The sequence below is a fragment of the Colletes gigas genome, unplaced genomic scaffold (assembly GCF_013123115.1).
Source record: "Colletes gigas isolate AHSC1104 unplaced genomic scaffold, ASM1312311v1 Colletes_gigas_Sc00024, whole genome shotgun sequence".
NCBI classification, from domain to species: Eukaryota; Metazoa; Arthropoda; class Insecta; order Hymenoptera; family Colletidae; genus Colletes; species Colletes gigas.
In genome coordinates, this window is record NW_025106653.1 from 2,516,020 (window position 1) to 2,542,322 (window position 26,303).

Genomic DNA, 26,303 nt, shown 5'->3' on the forward strand with positions numbered 1-26,303 from the left:
AAGTTCGCTGAAATTATTACCATTGTTTACACATCGTGTCGAGTTTTCTATACGATTACTTTAGACTGGTGTAAAAGTTGTGTAAACTTTTTCGGCTTATTTACATCCCCCTCTGACGAGAACAGTGGTATTTGTGAGGACAGATATTTATGTTATTTGTATATTATTTTCTACTTCAAATTCGAATTATTGTGTGACACTGAAGTTATGTTTGACGCGTTTATTAACATATCATGGTCGAAAGTTGTACAAAGTTACATTTTTGTGTTTATTTTCATTCCCCTTTGACGACGACAGTGGTATTTCAGATCTACATAACTAGTAATTTTGTGAGTGCAGATATTTATATTATTTTGTAGTCCAAGTTCGAATTTTTGGATGATGTTGAATTTGTGTTTGATGCATTTATTAACATACAATGGTCGAAAGTTATATAAAATTTCGTTTTTGTGTTTATTTGCATCCCCCTTTGACGACGACAGTGGTATTTCAGATCTAACTAGTAATTTTGTGAGTTCAGATATTTATATTATTTTGTAGTCCAAGTTCGAATTTTTGGATGATGTTGAATTTGTGTTTGATGCATTTATTAACACACAGTGGTCGAAAGTTATATAAAATTACATTTCTGTGTTTATTTTCATCCCCCTTCGTCGACGATAGTGGTATTTCATAAGTATCTAGCAATTTTGTGAGTGCAGATATTTATATTATTTTGTAGTCCAAATTCGAATTATTGTGTGCCACTGAATTTATATTTAATGCATTTATTAACATACAATGGTCGAAAGTTGCATAAAATTACGTTTCTATGTTTATTTTCATCCCCCTTTGACGACGACAGTGGTATTTCAGATCTAACTAGTAATTCTGTGAGTTATTTATATCACTTTGTACTCCAAATTCGAAATATTGTACGACACTGAATTTATATTACATGCATTTATTAACATATAATTCGAAAGTACACGTTTCATATAATTTTGAAAGTAACTTTGAATCTTCATTTATAACATTTTTTGCTTGCAAATAAAATACACTGAAGCTGTAGAATTGTGTCTCCGGTGTAACAGAAAAGCTTTATGCAACGGTCGTTGCACTTTGTCGTCTAGGTTTACTGCACACGTGTTGCAATCAAGGGTGCAGCGTCTCGTCAGGAATTTGTTACGAAGACGACGCTGCAATCGAAGTGGAGTATATAACGCCTGATACATAAGGGCGAGGGTAAGGTTAAGGGTACAATGTATACTTCAACATATCCCTCGCACATAACTCTTGCTGGCTGACGTTTCAATCAACCATTCTTCACCTTCGTTTCTCATCGATTTTTGTTACGCGTGAATTTTCTAGTTCCTCGAACGGATTACATTAATTTGGGGCTCGTCGAAGACTTGTGGTCGGAAAGTCAGGGATCCTTGCAATGCTGCAAAACAGATTTGTTAAAAAACAATAACTTCACCAATGTTTTACTCTATCTCTTATTCGAATGAAATTTTGCCCATCTTTGTTCGTTTGCTAGTCATCTAACAACAATAAAAAATACTAAGAAAGGAAGGAAGCAAATTTTAATAGTCATTAATAGACATAATAGAGTTGCACATCTCAAAAGTAATAAAAAAAAAATGCTACTAAATATATCTAATTGAATATAATGCTTCGATGCAGTTACATTTACTTTGATTTGATTTCCCTCGATTTAAGATTAATATTCCATATTTCTTCTGGTAGATGTATGTATAATATGTTACAATTCTCAGAGAAAAAAAAATTCATGTGTCTGATGCACTATAGAATGATGGAATCTGTGGCAGTACTGTTTACTAAATACTGTTCAAATTTCGTTATCGATAGTAGGAGAAGGAAACAATTTGGAAGGAAAAGAATGGAAGAACAAGAGACGAAGGTGGTGGAAAGAGGAAGAGAATAGCAAGGGAGTGACTAAGGCCCGTTTCTTTCACCTGTGCCACCGCGAGCAATAAATAACCGCCAGCTTAGCTGATTTTACTGCCGTGTGTTTGGGTGATCCCAATAACGCCGACCGAAGAAGGGACCAATAATGCGAAGAAAACCAATCTTCGCGCTAACTAGCCATTCAAACGGCAGAACTGCCAGACAAGTACTCGAGGGACCCTGGTTAACCTCTGAAACGAAACGGTTTCAAGCCTATTTCGGTATTAAAGAATTCGCGAGCAACGTCATAACCGCGTGGGCGGAAACGCCCGCTCGACGATGCACGATACTGCACCTAGTGAATTATTTGCGGTCGTATTGTCCCTTTCCGACCAATCTCAGAACGATCCTCGATGAAAGGATCAACGCACGATCATGTAAAAAGTCACTTTCCATCGCAATATTAGGTCTACCCCAAAGTTCTGTCTTCTCTGGAAATTATTTGTTGAATATTACTCTTCTCTTATTTCCATTTTGTTACAAAGGACGTTGTCAGCAATTTTTGATGGCTTTTCTAAGCGTGGTTTGTTTTTAGTACTGAAGTTAAAAAGGTACTAGTTAAACTTTGTAGATCATTGTCCACGTTTATAGTTTGATATTGCATTTGGTTTGAAAGCATATCCAAACAATGTGTGAAAAGCTGGTTTCTTAGAAATTAGCAAAGACATTGACTATTCAGTTTTTGTTAAAATTAAACATTCTTCTAGATCGACTGTTGTGGGGACTAAAAGGAGCCCTCTAGATTCCTTTTTTATAAATTTGAATAACGTTTACTCGAATTGTGTTTTTTTATTGTGCAAGGTTATAGAGTCGAGGGAAAAAATTAATATTCTATTCCAAACATAACACAAGGAAATGTTATTCAATTTAGTAAGAACTATCCAAACAAAAAAAATATATTATTGCTTTCCAATTTAAAAGAATTCACCTGTGATCCTCGAAATGGTATGTTCCAAACAGATGCAACTACGAATGTAAATTTTCTTTAGAGTGTCCTGAGATATTCAAAGTAACAAAGAAGTAAAAGTCTGACAGTGGAAACTGTTGGAAAAAATTGAACGGAAGTATAAAAAGAAAGGTTTCATGAATGTCTCGCAGGAAAACGCCATAGATCCAACTAACGAAGCACGCTCGTAACTATTACGACACGGGTACTATTCATACCAACTTAATGGCCGCTTACCCTTGCAAACGTGTTTCCGATCATGCGTTGTCATCTGCGTGGGCAGACGAGCATCTCTCGAAGGCAGCGACTTGCGCAATAGTAATTGCTCGGAGATGGTAGCCATTAAAACGAACGATTTATCACCGGGCGAATCATAATTCAAGCGAACGCTATAAATGTATTAACCTTAATTAAATTACATCGCGGCGAATTAATAATACGCGAATTCGTCGAGAAACGTTGGGGCGCGAGCGACTCGTGTCTCCCTTCGATCTTCCTCTCGTTTCGCGAATTCACAAGACACAGAGTATTAAAAGCAGCGTAAAAATAAGTAAATAATTAGTTAACATTGTCTTTCCAAGCATTTTATATTCCCATTTACATACATAAAACATTAAACAAAAGCACTGTGGCGTAGCCTCCCATGCTCGCCACCAGAGGGGTCGCGTTCTCACAAGCGCTCTCTCACTTTAAAAATTTTAATGAAATAAAACGAATGGAATATTTATACAGAACAATATGGGATACAGTTTATTTTTGTGCATAGAATTTATTTGTGTTGATTGAACGCAAAGACGAATTACTTTGCATGGAATAAATGAAAATTCAAAACGACACATTGACATAAAAAATCTTCCAATTTTCTAATTATACTGTTACATTCGTGATTCTAGTGGTGACTTTCATGATACAATAATTAAAATAATTTAGAAGCTGAACACACCGAAGAAGTAAAAAATGCTACTTAATTAATTGTTATTAAATATATTGCGCCGTGATTCGTTCGACAGTGATACTAGGGACACGTTAATCGGCCATTTCTTGTCCGTTAGTAAGTAATTAACCTGTTTGCAGAGGTAAATGACAGACTGCGCAATTTTGTCAAAATTGCAGGTATGCATCGGTGCACACGCGATCGAGCGCGCGATTAGTTGAGTAAGACAAGTGCGGAACGCGTTTATATCAATAATTAAACGGTGTGCGTGTGAATTATCTGATTGGGGGAATCGCGAACCGTAAAATTAACTCTTTTCCGTTCGTGAAACTTTGCTTACGATCGTGGGCGCGATTTACCAGCGCGAGCAAGTGCCAGCCCCCTCTTTTATGAATTTAATGCGAATATAAGTAATCATTATAGGGAGCTAACGATTCTCCGACTTTGAAATTTTCGTTAAACGTCAGTGAATTTCACTGATAATATTCGACAGAATTATCGAATTGGGAAATAATTTTCATTTTAGATAGGGTTGTTTCAAACATGATTGTCCAAGGAATTTCAATACGACGAGTTGGTGAGTTCGTAGGAGAATATAGTAGCGTTTAGCAATTATTAAATTGTAACAAAGATTCCAAAGATTCATTATCGAATTGGGAAATAATTTATAATATATTTGGCGATATTTTTTTTAACAGATTTTCCTTCTCGATAGGGTTGTTTAAAACGTGATCGTCTTTTCTTTTTAATCGACACATTTTTCATAAATAAATATGCAGAAAAATTCATGAGAATCGTCATTCACGGTCCAAGGAATTTTAATACCACGAGTTGATGAGTTCGTTGGAGAGAATAGTGGCGTTTAGGAATTATTAAATTGTAACAAAGATTCATGAGCGTCTCGCGGTGTCCCGTGATGCAACGCAGCGTGAGCTCGACGTTTCGTTTCGACCGTGACGCGGCGGACTTCGTAGCGCTCCACGGTATCTCTATAATAACCGGTTAAATTCCGGTAGTGGCGATCCTTACGAACGGTAGCCTCTAATCAACCTAATTTCGAGTTCCTTTGGACCCGACGCGGGGCCAACATTGAAATTATTCGGTAATTGTAACGGATCGGAATGTTGCGGGTTCGCTCTTTAGGGTTCTAGACGCTGGCCAATCTCCCTGGGTCTTATGCTATCCTTTTGCTCGTCGCTTCTCACCACCGCCATTATCGAGGGCCAATGTGTAATAGATTCGACTCTTGGCCCGAGTGATTACCGGCGATGGGAATGATACGGTATCAATACTATCGTCAGCTCGTAAATTGTAAGCTTGTATCGAGCTGAATCGGTGCTCATTCGATACTTCGACATATTGAAAATATCCCCACATGCTTAATACAGTAATGATTCGCAAAATGAACCTCTGATTCGTAAATTGAACACGCGATTCGTAAATTGAACATTTCTGTCCCTTCCAATCGCTCGTAGATCAGTCGTCGATCGTGTTCCATACTATTTTGTATTAAATAAAAATTATAACACTGTTTTTGTGCTTTTATTACACGAGTTTCGGGAGAATACTTTTTAAAAAAGTCACGAAGGTTTTTATGAAAATTAAACATTTTTTCCCCGTACAAAAGTGACATAAGAAGAGCTCGAATTGCTCCAGTATTCGCCTAATAAGATACCTAATGTTTAATTGATCCTTAATAACTTGCAGCCAGGTTGTTGCTAATCGTGGCCGGAATTCTTACGGGCGAAATCGCTGCGAGAAACGTCTGTCGATCTGCGATTCTCGGTCCAGTTGCTTGAATTAAGTACTCGTTTCGTGTCTTGGCCGAGATACGTGCGCGGTTTTTTCAATGATGCCGCGTGGGTTTCGTTAAATTACGGGCCAGTGGATAGCGAATCGCTGTTTTTTATCTTTGCAGTACTAATGAAGGGTGCCTGGGATAGTTTGGAACAGAATTACGACGAACGGGAGCTTGACCGGTTGGATTGGTTTCATTGTTCGAGTAAATGTAACTCGCTTCTGTGTCTTTATTGACCATCGGTTCTCGACTGCTGTATAAAAGGATCGATTTGTTTGGTCGAAACTTTGAGTTTGAAAGATCGATTCAAGTTTGTTTGTTGCAATTATTCCTAATATACAAGACACAATACCTCTTCTAAGATGTAACATATTTTTTATAGAATTATTAATGGAACTATTGACGTTCTTCTAAGAATAGGAGTATTTATTTACAAATGTATTGTTAGAGAGACAAGCTTAAAAACATATTATTTTCACAGTAAAAAATTACAGATGATATATTTGTACTCACTAAAATTGTTGATCAATTAACGTATATAATATTAATTTTTCTCAGCTATTTATCATTATTAAAATCTGTTGCCTCAAATTATATTAATACCTGGATTTTTAGGACCCAAATTAATTCTAATTTAAGAGCAACAGTGACAAATATATTTGTACTCATTATCTGTTCCAATTCTTAACAAACTAAATTAAAATAGTTTTGTGCAACTTGTATAAAATATTCAAAGTGAGTTTCCACGAAGAAAACATTTTCTTCTCGGTGAATTGAGATTGGCCAATTTTGTGCTTCCGATTGAGAAACTCTTTCGCCACTTCGTCAATATTCAATGTAGAAATGGAATTCTCGCGTTCCAGATCACGATTTGCAATACTGTTGCAAGATACGCGATCGATAGAGTTGCACTGCCTTAATATACGACCGCGATCGATCAGTTTTTCCTTCCACGATCAAAAACTTGATTGACGTTTGATTTCCACGTTCTGTAATTCCGAGAATCAACAGCCGCGTCGTATATTTCCTGGAATTGTCAGTTATTAAAAAACTTGTAGATAGAGTACGATTTACATTACTTATACAATTTTTCTTCCTGAGATTAATAAGTTCAATTCGAAACGTTCACTATGATCAACATTACAGTGTACTAATATTTTATTAAATAGCAAGTCCGTACCCAAAGAAATTGTTGAAATTTTGATACTTGTAAATCAATTTTCGAAAGGTTAATAATTTTTACAAAACTGTAAATATGACAAGAATTACGTTGCTAAAAAGCAATTTCTTATAAAAACGTATTTTAAATAACTGCTAATTCTTACTAGAGTAATATTTTTATATTTCCCCCGCGCTGATTCGCCAGAAACTAAGCTCGAGGTTTTCCCTTGCGTATAAAACGAGCACTTTTTAATATAACAGAAAGCAAACAGTCTCTAAAATGACTCTGAAAGTACAACACGGCCATTAAATCCAGTTTTAAATTCATTTTGAACTGTAGCGAAACTCGTTCGTATTAACGGGATATCGTCTGGTAAAAATTAGACTGGACTTTTAAATCGCGGGCAAAATGTTTTCTCGTAACTTTCTTTTATAATTGTATCGATATTTTATACGGCGCTGCGGCTTATTACAGATTCGAAATTATTTACTGCGAGAAGGAAACGGCCACGCGGACAATAAATAAAAGCAACTGTGGCGTATAGGATGCGGTAAAGACAGATTAACGCGGTTAATAGCGTCAAATTGTGTTCATAAAGTAACTCTGTAAGCAAGGAAAAGCAACAGTATACGAGATTACTGGATTTTTGTGGTTTTAATATGCACGCGATCGAGGAAGAGTTGCACGAGCGGATATAGGACGATAATAATTTTTTACGCGTACGACTGATCAACGTTTTGTTACGTGACTGCAATTAGACTGAAATTCAAGACGGAATAAATGCTATGTTTTATTGCTTTTTGCGATACTTCTTTTCAATCAATCCATGATTACATTTTTTTGATATTTAAAAGCAATTTAGTAATGGTTTGAAAGAATACTGAAATATTCATCGATGATACCATAAACGTTTAATGATAATAATACTTAAACCAATTGATAAATAATTCCTCTTTTCAGTCGATTCGTGATTACATTTTTTTGACATCTAAAAGCAATTTAGTAATGGTTTGAAAGAATACTGAAATATTCATCGATGACACCATAAACGTTTAATGATAATAATACTTAAACCAATTGATAAATAATTCTTCTTTTCAGTCGATCCGTGATTACATTTTTTTGACATCTAAAAGCAATTTAGTAATGGTTTGAAAGAATACTGAAATATTCATCGATGACACCATAAACGTTTAACGATATACGAAGAGAATAATAGTTAAACCGATTGATAAATAATTTGGTACAATGTGAAATTACAAAATGAAACGTTAAGATGGAATGAGTTGAGTTTTATTATATTATTTTTTGTCTAATTTTGTGACCATTAATATCGGTTCTTATTTTCGGGGAGAAAGAATACGAAGTCAATTGTTTTCGCGTTTATTCTTTTCTTTCATTCGTATACAGGTTTTTATTTTATGGGAATTAAAGGCACAACGAGCTAGAATTTTCGATTCAATTTTGTCATTCGACTCAATCCGTTGCCTTTCCGAAGAAATAAATTTAAAAAAGAACCAGAGAATGAATCGGAATGATCGTGCTATAGGGATAGAATCGAAACGCTACACCCCGGAAGCGTGAATAAATTAAAGTGGCCAGTCGCGAGTAAACATTACACGAACAACCGCACCGCCGCAGCAACCAAACAATTTACACGCCCGAATTTACATTCGGATACGCAATAATCGACGTTAATAATACAGCACGATATTCCGCATCGCGCGATCCACGGACGAGAAAATCCAATAATCGAGTAAGTCAACGCATCATAAAGCATCAACACGGTTCGAAATAGATGTGGCGTGGACTCTCGTTATTCTGATCGATTAAATAAATCGACCAAAGGTATCAGACAAATTCTAGCGAGAACGCAAGACACGTTTCGTTTATTGCAAAATAATGGAAATTGTGATTTCTGAATTTTTTGATCAATTATTTTACGTGGCAAGTCAAACAAATTCGATTCAATTTTTATTTTTGTGCAGAATTTTCGTAAGATTCGAGGGTGTATAATTTACTTGTAGAGAGTATACGATGAATTTTAAACGTCCCCAAAACTGGAAATCTCGTTATTCTGATCGATTAAATAAATCGACCAAAGGTATCAGACAAATTCTAGCGAGAACGCAAGACACGTTTCGTTTATTGCAAAATAATGGAAATTGTGGTTTCTGAATTTTTCGATCGATTATTTTACATGGCAAGCCAAACAAATTCGATTAAATTTTTATTTTTGTGCAGAATCTTCGTAAGATTCGAGGGTGCATTAGGTACTTGTAGAGAGTATATGATGAATTTTAAACGTCCCCAAAACTGGAAATCTCGTTATTCTGATCGATTAAATAAATCGACCAAAGGTATCAGACAAATTCTAACGAGAACGCAAGACACGTTTCGTTTATTGCAAAATAATGGAAATTGTGGTTTCTGAATTTTTCGATCGATTATTTTACATGGCAAGCCAAACAAATTCGATTAAATTTTTATTTTTGTGCAGAATTTTTGTAAGATTCGAGGGTGTATTAGATACTTGTAGAGAGTATACGATGAATTTTAAACGTCCCCAAAACTGGAAATCTCGTTATTCTGATCGATTAAATAAATCGACCAAAGGATTCAGACAAATTCTAACGAGAACGCAAGACACGTTTCGTTTATTGCAAAATAATGGAAATTGTGGTTTCTGAATTTTTCGATCGATTATTTTACATGGCAAGCCAAACAAATTCGATTAAATTTTTATTTTTGTGCAGAATTTTTGTAAGATTCGAGGGTGTATTAGATACTTGTAGAGAGTATACGATGAATTTTAAACGTCCCCAAAACTGGAAATCTCGTTATTCTGATCGATTAAATAAATCGACCAAAGGATTCAGACAAATTCTAACGAGAACGCAAGACACGTTTCGTTTATTGCAAAATAATGGAAATTGTGGTTTCTGAATTTTTCGATCGATTATTTTACATGGCAAGCCAAACAAATTCGATTAAATTTTTATTTTTGTGCAGAATTTTTGTAAGATTCGAGGGTGTATTAGATACTTGTAGAGAGTATACGATGAATTTTAAACGTCCCCAAAACTGGAAATCTCGTTATTCTGATCGATTAAATAAATCGACCAAAGGTATCAGACAAATTCTAACGAGAACGCAAGACACGTTTCGTTTATTGCAAAGTAATGGAAATTGTGGTTTCTGAATTTTTCGATCGATTATTTTACATGGCAAGCCAAACAAATTCGATTAAATTTTTATTTTTGTGCAGAATTTTTGTAAGATTCGAGGGTGTATTAGATACTTGTAGAGAGTATACGATGAATTTTAAACGTCCCCAAAACTGGAAATCTCGTTATTCTGATCGATTAAATAAATCGACCAAAGGTATCAGACAAATTCTAACGAGAACGCAAGACACGTTTCGTTTATTGCAAAATAATGGAAATTGTGGTTTCTGAATTTTTCGATCGATTATTTTACATGGCAAGCCAAACAAATTCGATTAAATTTTTATTTTTGTGCAGAATTTTTGTAAGATTCGAGGGTGTATTAGATACTTGTAGAGAGTATACGATGAATTTTAAACGTCCCCAAAACTGGAAATCCAATGGATTTGGATCAGGAGATCGTGTTTGACGTGGTTCGCTTTCATATCCATTAACACGGCCATACATCAAACGCATGCCAGTTATTTCAGCGCAAGTCTACATAACCATTTTTACGCTTGTAGAATACTAATGAACTCGTGAGAATGAGATACCTACTGCAATCCTTCCTGATTCGTTTCGATAGATATTATTTGCAAACTTTAGAGAAAGTCGAGACACGTTTCGACGTATGTAAGTTACTGCCACAGCGTGCAGTAACACTTTGAACATTTCCATTTAGTATGACGCTTTTTACTCGTTTTACTATCTAGATTTATCTCCTGAGTATATTATAAGACGAACGGTTTCAACTATTATAGTTTTAGTAACAACATTTAAGTTGTGCAATCTCGACCTACTCATAATGATCGTTTCAGTGATCAGATTTGGGCACTTGTAAAATTACATTATTTGTTATTTTATTTTATAATTATTTCAATGATCAATTTTGATATGTCATTGAAAGATTATTTCAAATAAATGTGAAATTAAATATAATATTCGAATTTTTTAAATTGCATTTCGGTGGAACGATTGTGTTCGTCAATACTAAGTCTGAGTTATAAATTTGTTTACATTATTTCTTTGTGTAGAGAGTATTGCTTCAAACAAATCGTTATGAAGATTACATAAAATAAATCTTTGTATCAAGTATTATTTCTTTTTATCTTTTATGAAACATGAGTATGTCTCTATTAAATAAACAATTGTCCCAAAATAAATGCAGTTTCATTAAATAGGGTTTTGTAGAAAAATAGAATACATTTGAGATTGAGTTGAGGTTAATATTGAAAAAATAGTACATTTAAACATGTATCATGGACAGTAAAATAAATCCTTTTATTAAGTATTATTTTCCAGGATTTCTATTGACCTTATATGAAACATGAATATATCTATAATAAATAGGCAATTTCCCAAAACAAAATAAATGCAATTTCATTAAATAGAGTTTTGTAGAAAAATAGAATACATTTGAGATTGAGTTCAGGCTAATATTGAAAAAATAGTACATTTAAACATGTATCATGGACAGTAAAATAAATTCTTCTATTAATTATTATTTTCCAGGATTTTTTTTAACCCTCTATGAAACATGAATACATCTATAATGAATAGCCAATTGTCCCAAAACAAAACAAATGCCATTTCATTAAATAGAGTTTTGTAGAAAAATAGAATACATTTGAGATTGAGTTGAGGTTAATATTGAAAAAATACTGTCTTTAAACAAGTATCATGGACAGTAAAATAAATCCTTTTATTACTTCTTATATTTTATTAATTATATTCCAGGATTTCTTGTGGTCTTCGTTTATGAGACATGAATATGTCTATACTTAATAAGTAATATTCCAAAACAAATGCAGTTTCATTAAATAGGGCTTCTCATTTTAGAAAAATAGAATACATTTGACAATAGTACAAAATAGAATACATTGAGTTGAAAAAATAGTACATTTAAACAAGTATCATGGAGAGTAAAATAAATCCTTTTATTAATTATTATTTTCCAGGATTTTTTTTAACCCTCTATGAAACATGAATACATCTATAATAAATAGGCAATTGTCCCAAAACAAAACAAATGCAATTTCATTAAATAGAGTTTTGTAGAAAAATAGAATACATTTGAGATTGAGTTGAGGTTAATATTGAAAAAATATTGCCTTTAAACAAGTATCATGGACGGTCAAATAAATCCTTTTATTACTTTTTATATTTTATTAATTATTTTCCAGAATTTCTTTTGGCCTTCTTCTATGAAACATGAATATATCTATAATAAATAGGCAATTGTCCCAAAACAAAACAAATACACTTTCATTAAATAGGGCTTCTCATCGTAAAAAAATAGAATAAATTTGAGATTGAGTTAAGGCCAATATTGAAAAAATACTGCCTTTAAACAAGTATCAGTAAAATAAATCCTTTTATTAATTCTAATTTTCCAGGATTTCTTTTGACCTTCTCCCTTGAAACATGAACATATCTATACTAAATAAATAATTTTCCAAACCAAATGCACTTTCATAAAACAGGTCTTCTCACTATAAAAGAATAGAATATATTTGAAATTGGGTCGAATGACGGTAATTATTTTATCATTTTTGCACAAAAAATCGTCGACATGAGAGTCGATTAGGTCGTTGCTGGAGCCGTTTTGGCCGCCGAAAAGTCGTAAGAACCGCGGGGGTGGCAAGTGGATATCTTTGTTGCGGTATTGTCCATCGAGGCTGTTGCGTTTCCGTGAAAGGCAGCGGCCGTTTTGCGGTTTACCGATGGCGGAGTCGGAACGATCGGTCCGGCTAGGGAATAGCTCGGTAAATAGCGCGGCTCCCCTCGTTAACTCGATTTAATGGCACGTCGTTAGCAGTCGTATACCCCGGCGACGCTGCCTAGTGACCATAAAAAAAAAGAGCTCACTCGGAATTCGGGATACTCGGAATCGTTAAGTTTCGCTCTCTGGACAGAGGCGGGGGCGGGGAACGTGTTATTGTGCCTTGCTCGCTTCCCTCGTATCCGGTTCTCGTTCCGTCGCCCCGGTAATACCTATAAAAGATGATAACGCCGATGATTGCGCGCGTAAAATTCTTCTCTCCTCGACGATTCTATAACTCTGTTAGCGATCTCCGTTTTACGGGGCCAGACTCTCGCGATCCCTTGGATCTAACAGGTTGACTTAAACTCCGAGACTCTAACTTTCGGTGATAATGCAAAACAGATCATCTTTGGTTCATTATTTTAAAAATTGACGTGTTTTAAGGAAATCTTTGAATGGGACCAAGTCTAACGACGCAACAGAATATTAAAATTTTAACCACGAGGCACACAAAATTTATCATATATACGGTGCTTATTTGATGAAACTTCGATTTTTATATAACGAATTGTTTTGTTTACGAAATTTATATTCAGACGAAAAGCTCATTTGATCAATTCTGTAGTAGAATAATTTAGAAAAGGCTCTCACTCCGGTTATTAAAATAGATGACGATACTTTAAATTCGTGAATCGTTGCATAAAAAGCTCGAAAGAGTGAATTGATCGAGGAAACGTATGCGCGTCGATGGATTATTTAACGTTTCCGTGAATGGAAAAATGAATTATGAATTTAAACGCACGAAAAGGAAACGTTTGCGTTCGAATATAAAATTCAGTCGATTAACATCAAACTTTGCTTCGCTGTGCTCCGGTTCCTCCCCCTTTTTTTGCTTTCTTTGTTCTTACGTTTCTCTGTACAGTGCCTAGAGACTAAAAAGACAGCAACCTATTTGCAATTCTTTCTTTCTCTTTGAAACAACAGTCGAAGTAGCGTTTAAAGTCGGCTAACATCATCTCTGCTTGGCACCGTTCTTCTTTCTGTATTCCCTTTGCTCTTCATCTCTCCCGTTGTTCTAATCTTTAAGCTCCGAGAAATAAAAGTACAAGTTTACGTTCAGTTTAGCGCTCTTTGCTTTCGGCGCAATGCTATTTTTACTCGATGAAAACACGAATGGTTAGAGTTTGCGACTTTTGGACTTACAGTTGTAAATCGAAGCCCCGAGTCTTATTAAAATTGATTCAGGGTCGAAACTATGAGCATCGAGTATCCCACGTGGGATTCTGAGATGTTCACTAATTAGGGAAATCTCTGCAGAGTGAAAGTATAATTTGCACGTGCGCGAACGAAGGTACTTTGAGGCTTCTAGGAGTTACGATAATTTCAGTGAATAGCGTGATGTAATATCACGTGATAGGCATATACGTTTCAGGATTCTTTGCGTAACAGCGATTCCTCGAAAGAAGCGTAAATAGGTTAATTTGAAAGTTCTTACGTGTTTCCATGGACTGAAATTTCATTTCATCCTTATTTTATAAATTAAAGGTTTATTAGGATTTATTATAATTTTATTTATTAGATTTATTATTATCGTACACCTTCCTTATTATTTTAGGGGGTCAGAGAATTGAATTTAGTTTTTAATAAATTTTCTATTGTAAATAAGCATTTGTCTCGATGTCAGACCAACCTCGGATTTTCCAATTTTAAACGAAAAAGAAGGCTTGTTAAGTTCTTCCTTCGCTTTCACTTTACTTCACTGTTGTGCCCACCTACCATCCATCATGTTTCCATCAAACCACAGTAGATTCTCGATACTTGCGTGGGAACCGTGCCCGTCACATTGCTTAGGACGAACACCTAGTAACAATTGAAATTACAAATAACAGTTTTCCATTTAAGACAAAAGCAGATGGTTTCTAAGAGACGATTGCACGCGTAAAATCAAGCATGAACCGCAAGTAGTGGGGATATATCGTTTGGTATAGCTCCTTATTGAATCGATTGCCTCGATAATTACACGTATCTCTATACACAGAGTCTTCATCCTCGTTCTCGCAATTATCGATCTCTTACGCCACTCTGACCTTTATTAATCCTAATTTCGAAACGTTGGATCAGGGAAACAACGCATAATCAGGAAATTATCTACTACGTGATAAAATCTCGTATGATCTGTAAAACAACAGTACATTGACGCTAAAAATACTTCATGTATACCCATTGCTACCATGTATACAAATTTAAATTCATTTTCGATTAAATGAGCAATTTATAATCCAGTTTTATTGGGCATACTAGTCGTGTAATCAATAGGGATTGCTGAAACTTCTTTGGGTGCATAGTGTCAAAATAAATGTGAAAATACACATAGAAGATAGCAAAAATTATAGTAGCTGGTATAGTCATAGGATAGGAGATAAAATACCCTTTAAAATGAGCGTTTGTACGAGTCGATAGCTGAATTAGTTCCGGAGATATAGCGATTTTAGTTTCAAGTCGATGCGGTGGCTAGTTACGGAGATATAAGGGTCCGCAGCGTTTGTTTACGTTCATTGAGTTCAATGAACTCTCGAGCGCAACAAAGAGGTACGACGCGACGCGTCAGACGGAGACAGAGATAGTAAAGTTAAGAAAAATACCCTTTTACATAAATTGCGATATCTCGAAAACGGAAAGTCGGATCGACAAAAACCAAAAACCATTTCAAAGAGGAAGCTTTGCTGCTGCCAACGATGGCTCAATTATTAATAAAACACTAGTAGTTTCGGAACTGCACGCGTCTAAAGTTTCAGTATTTTTAATGCGCGTTAATAGCCTTTTCTAAGGCGGAGAGCGGAATTTTAAAAATTACCTTTTACATAAATTACGATATCTTAAAAACAAGAAGTCGGATTGACAAAAACCGAAAACCATTTTAAAGGGGAGACCTTGCTGCTTTCAATGATGACCCAATAATGGATAAAACACCAGTAGTTTCGGAACTGCACGCGTGTAAAGTTTGACTATCTTTAATACGCGTTTTAAGTGAGACACAAAAAGGTAGTGACTAGTATTTAAGTGTTTTCAATTTGTAAATAAAATACCATTTATTAATTCCAATACAAAATCATACCTACCCTATCCTTAATTCATTATTGGCACCCTCAAGCAGGATGTCTCTCAAGAGTTTAATTCACGAGCTCGCTATATCGTGACCTGTACTATACATTTGTCTCAAGACAATAGATGTCACTGCGGCTGTTTACCTGCGTGCATATTAACATAGATGGCGTACTATCTTATCGACGTAATTGTCAGTTATTCTCAAGCGTTACGTTCTCTATTCACCAGTGATGGATAGCATTTCATAACTGAAACACCCTGTATAACCCACGATCCATAAAATCTGCAACGCGCGCGAGTACCCATGATGGAGGCTCCATATTCAAGTGGCCAGCAACGGGACACTGGGCGGTTGAGGCTCGTTCCGGCGACCGGTTGGCCTATTGGCGTTGCTGGACGGTCAAGTTGCTCGATTAGCATCGCTGGACCGCCAACAGCCAGTTCGCGGCGTTGCTGGTCCAGCGCGGCTCATTTCGTACGCGAGCGTGTGCGTCGGTGAGCGCGCGTAAACGCGAGCACACGCACGGGACAGCTCGCGCGCGCTCGTCCCATGGAACACGCAGGACTCGACGATGAACGATCCTCGCCAGTATCAGCGGCACATGGCGTAGAAACGCATTATGAATATTCAACCGGGTAGCCGGCATGGCTGCGTTCGAAAATCCATTATTCATTCGCGCGACGGCAACGGGGCGCGCGTTGCGTTTTCCGTCGAGCCAGCCACAGCCCGACAAGTGACGTCGCCCCGCGAAGAAAGAGGGATAGGATCGAGCAGGAGCACCGATCGAGGATAAAAAGAGACGCTGGACCCTGGTCGGAGATCCCAAAAAGTTGGCCAAAAGCGTTACCCTTTTTCGTCGACTCGAAATAGCGTAATCTTATTATCACCTGCGTTACGCTGGAGAGTTGCGATTCCCAATTTTAGATTTTTCGATGTCTCAGTGAGACATTTATAATGTCTCTTGTTAGGAAGTATCTTTTGGCAGTGGGGATGTAGGTAATTTTATTTTATTAAATGCTACAAATTTGAGAGGTTTTTGAATTTTTTATCGAACTCGACAACGAGAAGAAATATAGTAGTACGTGAGAGTAAACTCGTGAGTCTGTGAAACAGATAAAAAAGGCAGAATTAAAATGTAAATTTGATGATGATGGTCGAGGAAAAGTTTTTCGAAATGGCGACTCTGAATAAACAATTCATATGAGTTAATATAGATGGGTTATCAGTTTTTTTTTTGTATTGTTCTCAGTAAAAAGTATAAAAATTGTCTTTAATTCTTTGCCTGCGATCTTTGAATATTACAGCATTTTCCTTCAGAGCGATTAAAGAAGGAGGTTAGTTTAAAATGTCAAAGATTGATTGCGTAATAAATTCAAGTTAAACGCGAGGAAAAAATAGTCTGCTGCGACGGGACTGGAACCGAGGCTGCTCGGTTGGCAAGCTTCGACCATAGTCGTTGGACGACCGTATCACTTAACCCTTTCTTATAATTTTGCGATGCATAATATATGACGAAAGTATCCAGTAATCTTTCCTCATATATTTACTGTGCTTTCTCAGTTTATCCAAGACTGCTTATAAAATAGAATTGTTAAAGAATATCTCTAAATTTCATTTCCAAAAAAGGTTAAAGAAATACTTCAAGTACCTGAAGAACCATACAAGTTACTTAATACCTTGTGATTTATTGACCAGGAATCAAACATTCCCGATTTTTTATTATTTACCTAACAAGTGTGAGGGTAATAAAAAAATAAAATAAATACGTAAATATGTATTTCTACAACGTTATATCGATCTCCTCTCTCAGCTCTCTCCCTTTTACATATCATTTGATCGATCACAACATATATTATACATGTCGACAGACATTATGTTACACAAGTTTCATTAAAATCAGTGCTACCGTGTAAATTAAATTGTAAACAGGAGCCCTAACCTACATAACAAACACTAATTTAATATTAAAAATTACACTCACAAAAAGCACCAATATACAAATAAATTAGAACTATCATTTTGATCGGCTGTTGGAGATTTCCGACAACTATGTACAAAGAACATAAAGTAAAACAAAGCGCTAACAGAGACTGTAAAAGAAGAAAAACGAGAAGACGAAGCGGTAGAGCGTGGAAGAAGGAAACGGAATAAGGCGGGGACGAGAGGAAATTGAGAGATTAGAGCAATGGTCGAAGAGACGAGATTAGAAGGGCGAATAAGAAGCACAAGGAAGTAAATAGGACAGATCAGGAAGCGCGGTGGAACGGAGGTTTAAAAGGAGAGCGACGATGGGTAACAAATGATGAGAGCGAGCCGAACGGACACAAGGGGAGAAAAAGACAAAAGTTTCCGGCTTCAGATTTTTATTCGAACGTTTCGCTCTTCTTCGTCGTCGTCGCGGTTCTCGTTTTGCTCTTGGCGTGCACCTTTTGCGTCGTCGCGTTCTTCTTTGGGATCCTCTTCTTCGCAGCCCTACCCTACCCACGGTACCTACGGCCATTTTGCCGTGGTTTTATTCGCCGCCGGGAAGAATGCGCTCCGGTTCGGCCTAGTAATCAGCCCGAAGTGGTCCGGCGGAGGGAGGATCGCTTACGCAACACAGAACCCCGTGGTCGAATTTTTCGAATTCCTGAACGCGCGAAAGCTAACCGGGATCCTCCGTCCGGCTACGATTTTAGAAAACTCGTACTTTCCCCGCAGCCATCTTGAATACGTCGCAATTATATTAATTTCACTAATTGTTCTAACCTCCTTGCGATTCTACACCGGTGTTTTTCAATTTTTTTTAAGGGGGGAGAGATATAAAATTTTAAATTTAAGTTTCCTTTTTTATTTTTTTTCGTGGGGAATTCAAAATCCTACTGTGGTTGGTTTTTAAGGACGTGAGGAGAGACCCTTAAAGTGTACGAAAATATTTTTTTGGTACATTTTTTATTATCTTTTATCACAACGCACGATAAATTTTCTTAAAGATGGTTTCCATTGGTATTGAATCTATTCCAAAGAAAAAGTATGGAAAATTTTTAAAATTGCTACATCAAAGCAATTTTTTTTCTTCAAAATGTAATAGTTTGTTAAATTTTTTGTATGTTTTGTTTGAAACAGGTTCCAACGCCAGTGGAAATCAACCAGCTTTCAGAAAATTTCTATATATTTTTATTTTTAGTAATTGTATTTATTCTATCATTTTTATATTGACCTAACCCTGTTCTTTCCGTGGTCGAGTGTTGCTCGTTCAGAAATTGTTGAGTTTGCACGTGTGTGCCGACTAATACAAACTCGAAGGACCACCTTCGTTTGAAGGAAATTAATGGTTGTGTATTTGGTGTTTATTGAATTCAATAAGTAATACAGTAACGTTTCTAACTATGATTCTGTTGCTAATCTAACTAAACTCTTCCAATGTTCTTCTTATATACTAAAATTGCCGATGAGGCGTGAAGGACCTGACCAATCGGTCGACGTCCCTGGTCGGGGGTTGGATTTCCAAAAACCGCCTAGTCTAGGTTGCCGCCCACCAGTCGGGGTACAAACTAGACCTCCCTGGAAATGGAAAATTCCTAACACCCGACCGGGGACCGTGCCCAGGTACTAAGGTCGTTACTCGACCGCACGACTAGTTGTAAGGTTTATGACACGTCAATCGCTATTGAGGACGACGGAGCAGGGCCCTTCCTAATTGCTTCAATTTTGTAATGATTCTTTAGGGCCCTGACTCCTCGTTTAGCTGTAACTATTAACAAGCGAATTGAAATTAGGTATCCTCAAAAATAGCGGTATTCACAAGCGACCGTATCGTAAACCTCGCCAAGCTCCTAACAAACCCATTTTCATATAGACAAATTATTCTATTAGAATATTATTATTTATTCCCTTGAGAAGTAAAGAGTCAATGTTATTAGAGATAGAATAGAAATACCTAATAAAACACTGCTGATATCATGCTTTTAAATGTTTAAATCTTTTTTGGCTTCTAGACATCATTTTTATAATCCCAGACATATACAGGGTGTTCGGCCACCCCTGGCAAAAATTGTAATGGGAGATTCTAAAGGCCAAAATAGGACGAAAATCAAGAATACCAATTTGTTGATGGAGGCTTTGTTAAAAAGTTATTAACGTTTAAAGTTCTGCCCATACTGAATTTCTTTCTCGAAAATGCGCAAGATTTCGGGGGTATGTCTATTCACCAAAAATGATTGTAATTGACCCCTGCAACCGAAAATAATTTTTCAAGAACGATTTGAAATTTTTTTTTTCGTCGAAAAATTTACCCCGTCGATTTTTCTTAAAAATTAGTTTTTCATTTTTAATAAATTTGATTGGCGCTGTACAGAAAAATTATTTAATACTTTTTTGTAGGTATCCATGAACTCTAGTTTTCCCCAAAATTTCAATAAAATATATTCACTATTGTAGGAGTTATGGCTGTTTGAAAATCGGACCATTTTTATGGGGTTTTTCTCATTTTGCGGAGTCAAGAAATAACTTTTCACATATTTTTGGAATTTCCACATATTCTTCACCAAAATACGCGTTGTTTGCATTTTGAAACATTAAAATCGTCCAATCCGTTCAGGAGTTATGACATTTTAAAGATTCAAATGAAATTTCAGGGAAGCATTTCTGGCCTCATTTTAGATTTTCGGTAAAGAATTTTTTTCTCGAAAATGCGTAGGATTTCGAGGGTATAACTATTCACCAAAAATGATTGTAATTGACGCCCGCAACCGAAAATAATTTTTTCAGAACGATTTGAAATTTTTTAATTTTGTCGACTTTGTTCAACTACTCGAATTTTTTTCTCGGAAATGCGTAGGAATTTGGAGGTATATCTATTGACCAAAAATGATTGTAATTGACCTTTGCAATCGAAAATAATTTTTTTAGAACGATGTGAAAAATTTTTTTTTTCCCCAAAAATTTCAGCACCTTCCTGAATTTTTTTCTTGAAAGTGGGTAGGATTTCGGGGGTATATGTAATGACTAAAAATGATTGTAATCGACCCCTACAACCGAAAATAATTTTTTCAGAAAGATTGGAAATTTTTTAATTTAATTTTTGAATAACTTTTTAACGAAGCCTCAGTCAAGAAATTGATATTCTTGATTTTCGTCTTATTTTGATCTCTAGAATCTCCCATTAAAATTTTTCCCTGGGGTGGCTGAACACCCTGTATATTGTCTGAATTTACGTCCGTCGGAACGGATCAAAATATGTGTCGAGTTTGCGTAGCTACGGTGGTTCTAGTTCCGAGTTCTAATAAATGCACGACGTACGCGTTACCGGTGTCTGACCGTGTTTTACATGGAATTACCTGAATTACACGGTCCCGCGAAAGAAAGACGGAGAGACAGAAGGTGGAAGGAAGGCGAATAAAAGCGAAGGGGGGTGGCACGAAAGGAACACCCGCGGTGATCTACTTACATCTGCATTAATACGCCGCGGGACGAGCAACTGCGAAGCAGGTGTTCGCTGTTTTCGCCACGGGATTTCGTGACGGACTTTTTCCGCGAAAAGTCCAGCGACACGGTCTCGAATCAACGCACGCGGTGTAATTAACATAAAGGAAAAGTTTGCTGTTCGGGGAACTAAATGGACGCTGAGTACAGATCCTCTCGACGACTCAATATGTGCAAATCTCGAAGATTTTTTTTTTATTTTAATTTATTTATTTATAGTTGCATCAACCGCCCATGGGTTATTAGCGACTCAGGAAAAGTTTACAGCTTGTTATACTGTTTGGACTCTTTGAGGTATCTTATAAACTTCAGCAAGTTTTGGATAGATTTGTCATCCTTCAGGTTGTCCTTTAGGGATGGTTTAATGTTCAATCGCAGTCTGTTTGCAGCGTAGTTCCTGCAGTGGCTGATGACGTGATTTGCTGTAAGATGATCGTTGCACAGTTCTTCTTTGTTGAGGAGGTATTGGTGGGTTAGTTTAGTATGGCCTATTATGATTCGAGAAATTTTCCCTTGATCCAATCTGGACAGGGGCCAGGGGATGGATTTTTGGAAGAAGTTAGATTTGATTGATTTGATACGGGGGTTGACTGTACAATTCCATTCTTCATTCCAGCTGTCTTTTATTTTATCCTTTAGTATGGAGAGCGTGGTTTCCAAGGATAGACTGGAGTCGTAGTGGTCAGGGGCTATTGAGTTAGCTATTTCTTTGGCTGCTTGGTCCGCTTTTTCGTTTCCCATTACACCAATGTGAGAGGGGATCCATATTATTGTTATAAAGTTGTTCATTTGGTTAGATCTGAAGTAAGCTTCTTGGCATTCTTGTATGACGGGGTCGTTTGCCTATAGCTTCTGTGTTGCTAAGATGGCACTTGTGTCGAAGATTTTGTTCGACATGTTTCGTGAAAATATCGATAAGATATATTCACTGAGAATTTCGAGAATCATGCATAAGGTTCTATAAAACTTCAAGGATTTTAAGGTACAGGAAAATGTCAAAGGATAGAGTCTTAAACAGGATCTTCTTAAGGAAAATGATTTTTTCTGGGGATAGAGATGTATTTTTTAAATTGTTCTCTCACCGAAAAAGCTGTCATTTTTAATGATGAACTGACATAAACTAAGTTATCATAACAAAGAATTTTTAAATTATTTCTAATTTGATATTGTTCCATACTTGTTCATAGTAAAACACCGATTATTGCACGAGAGTCTCTTTGATTGAATGGCAGATACCCTACGTATAAATTATAAATAATGAGGCTATTTTTTATTGTATTGGTTGCCTGGGTTCTTGCAGAAACCCCTATTGTTAGACCTAATTTAATAATCGAGGGTCCACTGTAGTTGCCAAAGGGAAAATATTAAACACCGCAACCAATTATTCCCATTGTGATCTTCCAACAAAAGTTCAGTTAGTTGCAAGTCCTTTAGGATCCCATAAAATAAAATTTCTTCTAACTAGCACGTATGGTATATTACTATCTGTTCATAGTCTATTTTAACTATTGAGAAATATTGTTTCAAACAGATCGACGAATGATCGACGTGACCCAAATGCGTGGAACATCTTTTGGTCCAATTTTTGTAACTTTTTGTCCCGTCCAACCGCATTTTACAATTTTTTGACGAAAGCAATGGTGTCTTGACAGTTGGATGGCCACTTAAACCAGTGCCTACTATTATTAACTTTTACACGAATTTTCGAGGCCGCTTGCCGTCTGTTCCGCTTGCAAACTGCCAGTTTTGGCATCATGCTCTGAAATACCCTTGTACGATACTTTCGATACCCTTGCAATATTCCACAAAGGATACCTTTCTTCAATATTAATTTCGAAACATTAAAATGAAATTTTAATTACTCAACTCAATGATAACAGTGTACCATATAAATCGAAGCGAAAAATTTTAATATATATTTTAACACTAGAACTACCGACAATTATAGTGTATTTATTTACACCAAAGAAATTAAAACACTAGATACATAAAGAAATGTATAATGCAATAGAAATAAGTGTTTATTCATTTTCCTACAGAAAATTGCAGTAAATTTTTTACAAATTTTATTAGAAAGACTGCTTTGGTAGTTCTAGTGTTAAAATCGAAAATATATATATTCTGACGCGTCAGCGTGGTCAATTTATCGACATGAAATATTATACTACGATACTGATGAGCGTTTAAAGTGTCCATAATGTTTAAAACGATCACGAAGCTAATACCAACCAGTTTTTCTGTCGCTCGTACGAAGTTGCGTGCCAACATTTTTACGCAATTACCGAGCTCGTAGATTTCATACCATTGCACGCAGATAATTGTTATTTGAGTAGATAACTTAATAACCAAATGGAATGCGATGTAAGAAAATGTAGTGTTTCAATCAATAGAGTTGCAATTATCCGAGACTTCATAATAGTCGACGTGTCACAAATTACTCGGCAAGAAACGCAGCTGGATAAACACGACGACTGTCCTTTCAGCGTTTATGGTCATGAGTCCTGCTCGAGTAGGAGATTTTAAGCAAAAACTATATAATAATAGGATGTAAACGAGAACATGTGTGTTAAACCAAGACAATTTGAAAATTACATAAACTAACTGTTGAAAAAGGAAATATTCATGTATGTATTTACTTATAATTTGGCGATATTTAATCCGTGTAGATTTTCACTTTGTTTTAAATAATTCACGAATAAAATTAACCTTTTTGATTAGTAAAGAAACTCATCGCTTCTAGATTCTACTTTTACTTATTTTCATGATTAAAGTCTGTAGGTATCTCAGTTCAGTGTTTATAAGATTCTGTATTTGGTAAAAAAGGAACAATTCAACGTATCTACTTATAATTTGACAATGTTTAATCGTTTAAATTTCCACTTTGTCTTCAATAATTGTCAAATAAAGTGGTTAACTTTTTTGATTCGTAAAGAAGCTCCATCGTTATTAATTTCTATTTTTACTTATTTTCATGGGAGTCTACAGGTATCCCAGTCCAATGTTGATAAAATTCTGTATTTGGTAAAAAAGGAACAATTCGACATATTTACTTATAATTTGACGATATTTAATCGTTTAAATGTCCAGTTTGTCTTGAATAATTGTCAACTTTTTTGATTGGTAAAGAAGCTCATCCGTTATTAATTTCTACTTTTACTTATTTTCATGATTAGAGTCTACAGGTATCTCAGTTCAGTGTTAATTTTTAATACAATTCTGTATATGGTAGGGTTAAAAATGGAACAACGTATCTACTTATGATTTGACGATATTTAATCGCTTAAATTTCAAGTCCACTGTTGATAAAATTCTGTATATGTTAGATTTTGATCCTCTTGTTTCGTTAGAGCATTTTCTCGATTGCTAAGTAAGTGTTTCGCTTTGTTCTAGGTAAGTTGTGACCGGAGCACCGCGGTGAACCTTTGGATAGTATTTCGGCGGTAGAGCTCAGAATGACGTTCAGATGCATGCCAGCCTTTCAGACCCTCGGAGGTGGTGACTGTGGTGCATCCTGGGTAAGTGCGTTGCATTTATGTAAGCGAGATTGCCGCAATCGCGAATCCGCTGAACGAATACGCGACACTAATCTACGGTTTTCGACCTTCCACGCCGCGCCATTTTGCGAAATCCATCGTTCACAGTCTCCTCTGGCCATTTGTCACTCGTCGAACGATTCGCTAACCGGTCAGTGATGAGTTTACAAACATCATTCAAAAATTTACGAGTTCAAAGATGCATTTATTATGAACGTTCCAAAGGCACGTTGGAAGCTCGAAGCACCTGTGTTGACCACCACAGCAGACAGTTGACAACTTGTTAATTATTTTATCGATTATATCATTTTAGAAATGAACATTATTGATAAGAAAACACGAATTCTTTATCGTTGTTTCATAATATCTGCAGATTGAGATTAATTTATCCGAATTCTCGTCTCTAAACGTGACTAATTACAATTTAAAAAGGTAATTGTCCTGTGGGTATCTTTCGAGGGATCAGCGAAAAATTTATTTGATCGTACGTCCACTAATTTGTTTACTTATCTGGCGAGTACATCGTTCGACACGCCACGTTAAGTTTCTCTGGCTTGCCGCGTACAAGCTTCCGGAAATTAGAGAGATTACAAGCCTATGAATCTTCTGGAAATTCAGGATACACTCGAGCCCCTATCTGTTTAAACGAAAAAACGATCTCCGCGTTAGAATCTGACTTTCAAATTGAAATATTTCGTGTAGAACGTACCACGAATTCTTCCCAAAAAATTCCCAAGAATATTATTATTCTTGTGAACGAATTAGAATCGAACACCTCGTGCGTGCAAATACAAATAAAAATTCTGCAATAAGAAGGAAATACATAATAGGATCTTTTCAAATCTGGGTTTAATTCTCTAGTCAAACTAAATAAATTTTTAGGGAATATTAAATATTTCTATTACATTGTATTATACATGCTCTGTGAGTTTCAATGAAGTTGGTTTAACATCAAAGTCTTAAAGATATCGCTCTATCCAAGCATTGAAATCACCAACGCACAGCATACTGTCACGACGTAGCGGTCCTCTTAACGCTTCTATCATAGTGGTTTAAATCGCTTTATATTAGTGATTTCTATACTGATTTAATAGTACTGCAACACTGTGAAAATAAAAGCACCTTAACGTCACATTTTTCGAAACAGTACTAATGTACTTTCGTGTGAAAAGAATGAAAAACTAACACAATCTGTAATCACGTTGCAAAGTCGTAAAGATAAAACACGTTCGTGATCATATGTTTACAAGTGTACTAACCGCGTTCGTATTCAAGCAATTATGCAATTAGAGACACGGACGATTAGTTGGTTCAATAAGCAACTCGATACCACGTAAATGTGAAACGCTTATTCGACCAATTGATCATCTATTCCTTTAATCGCGTTGTACAATACAAACTAAAGTCAAGTTATTCGATCGTTGGAAAATTATAGTGTTCT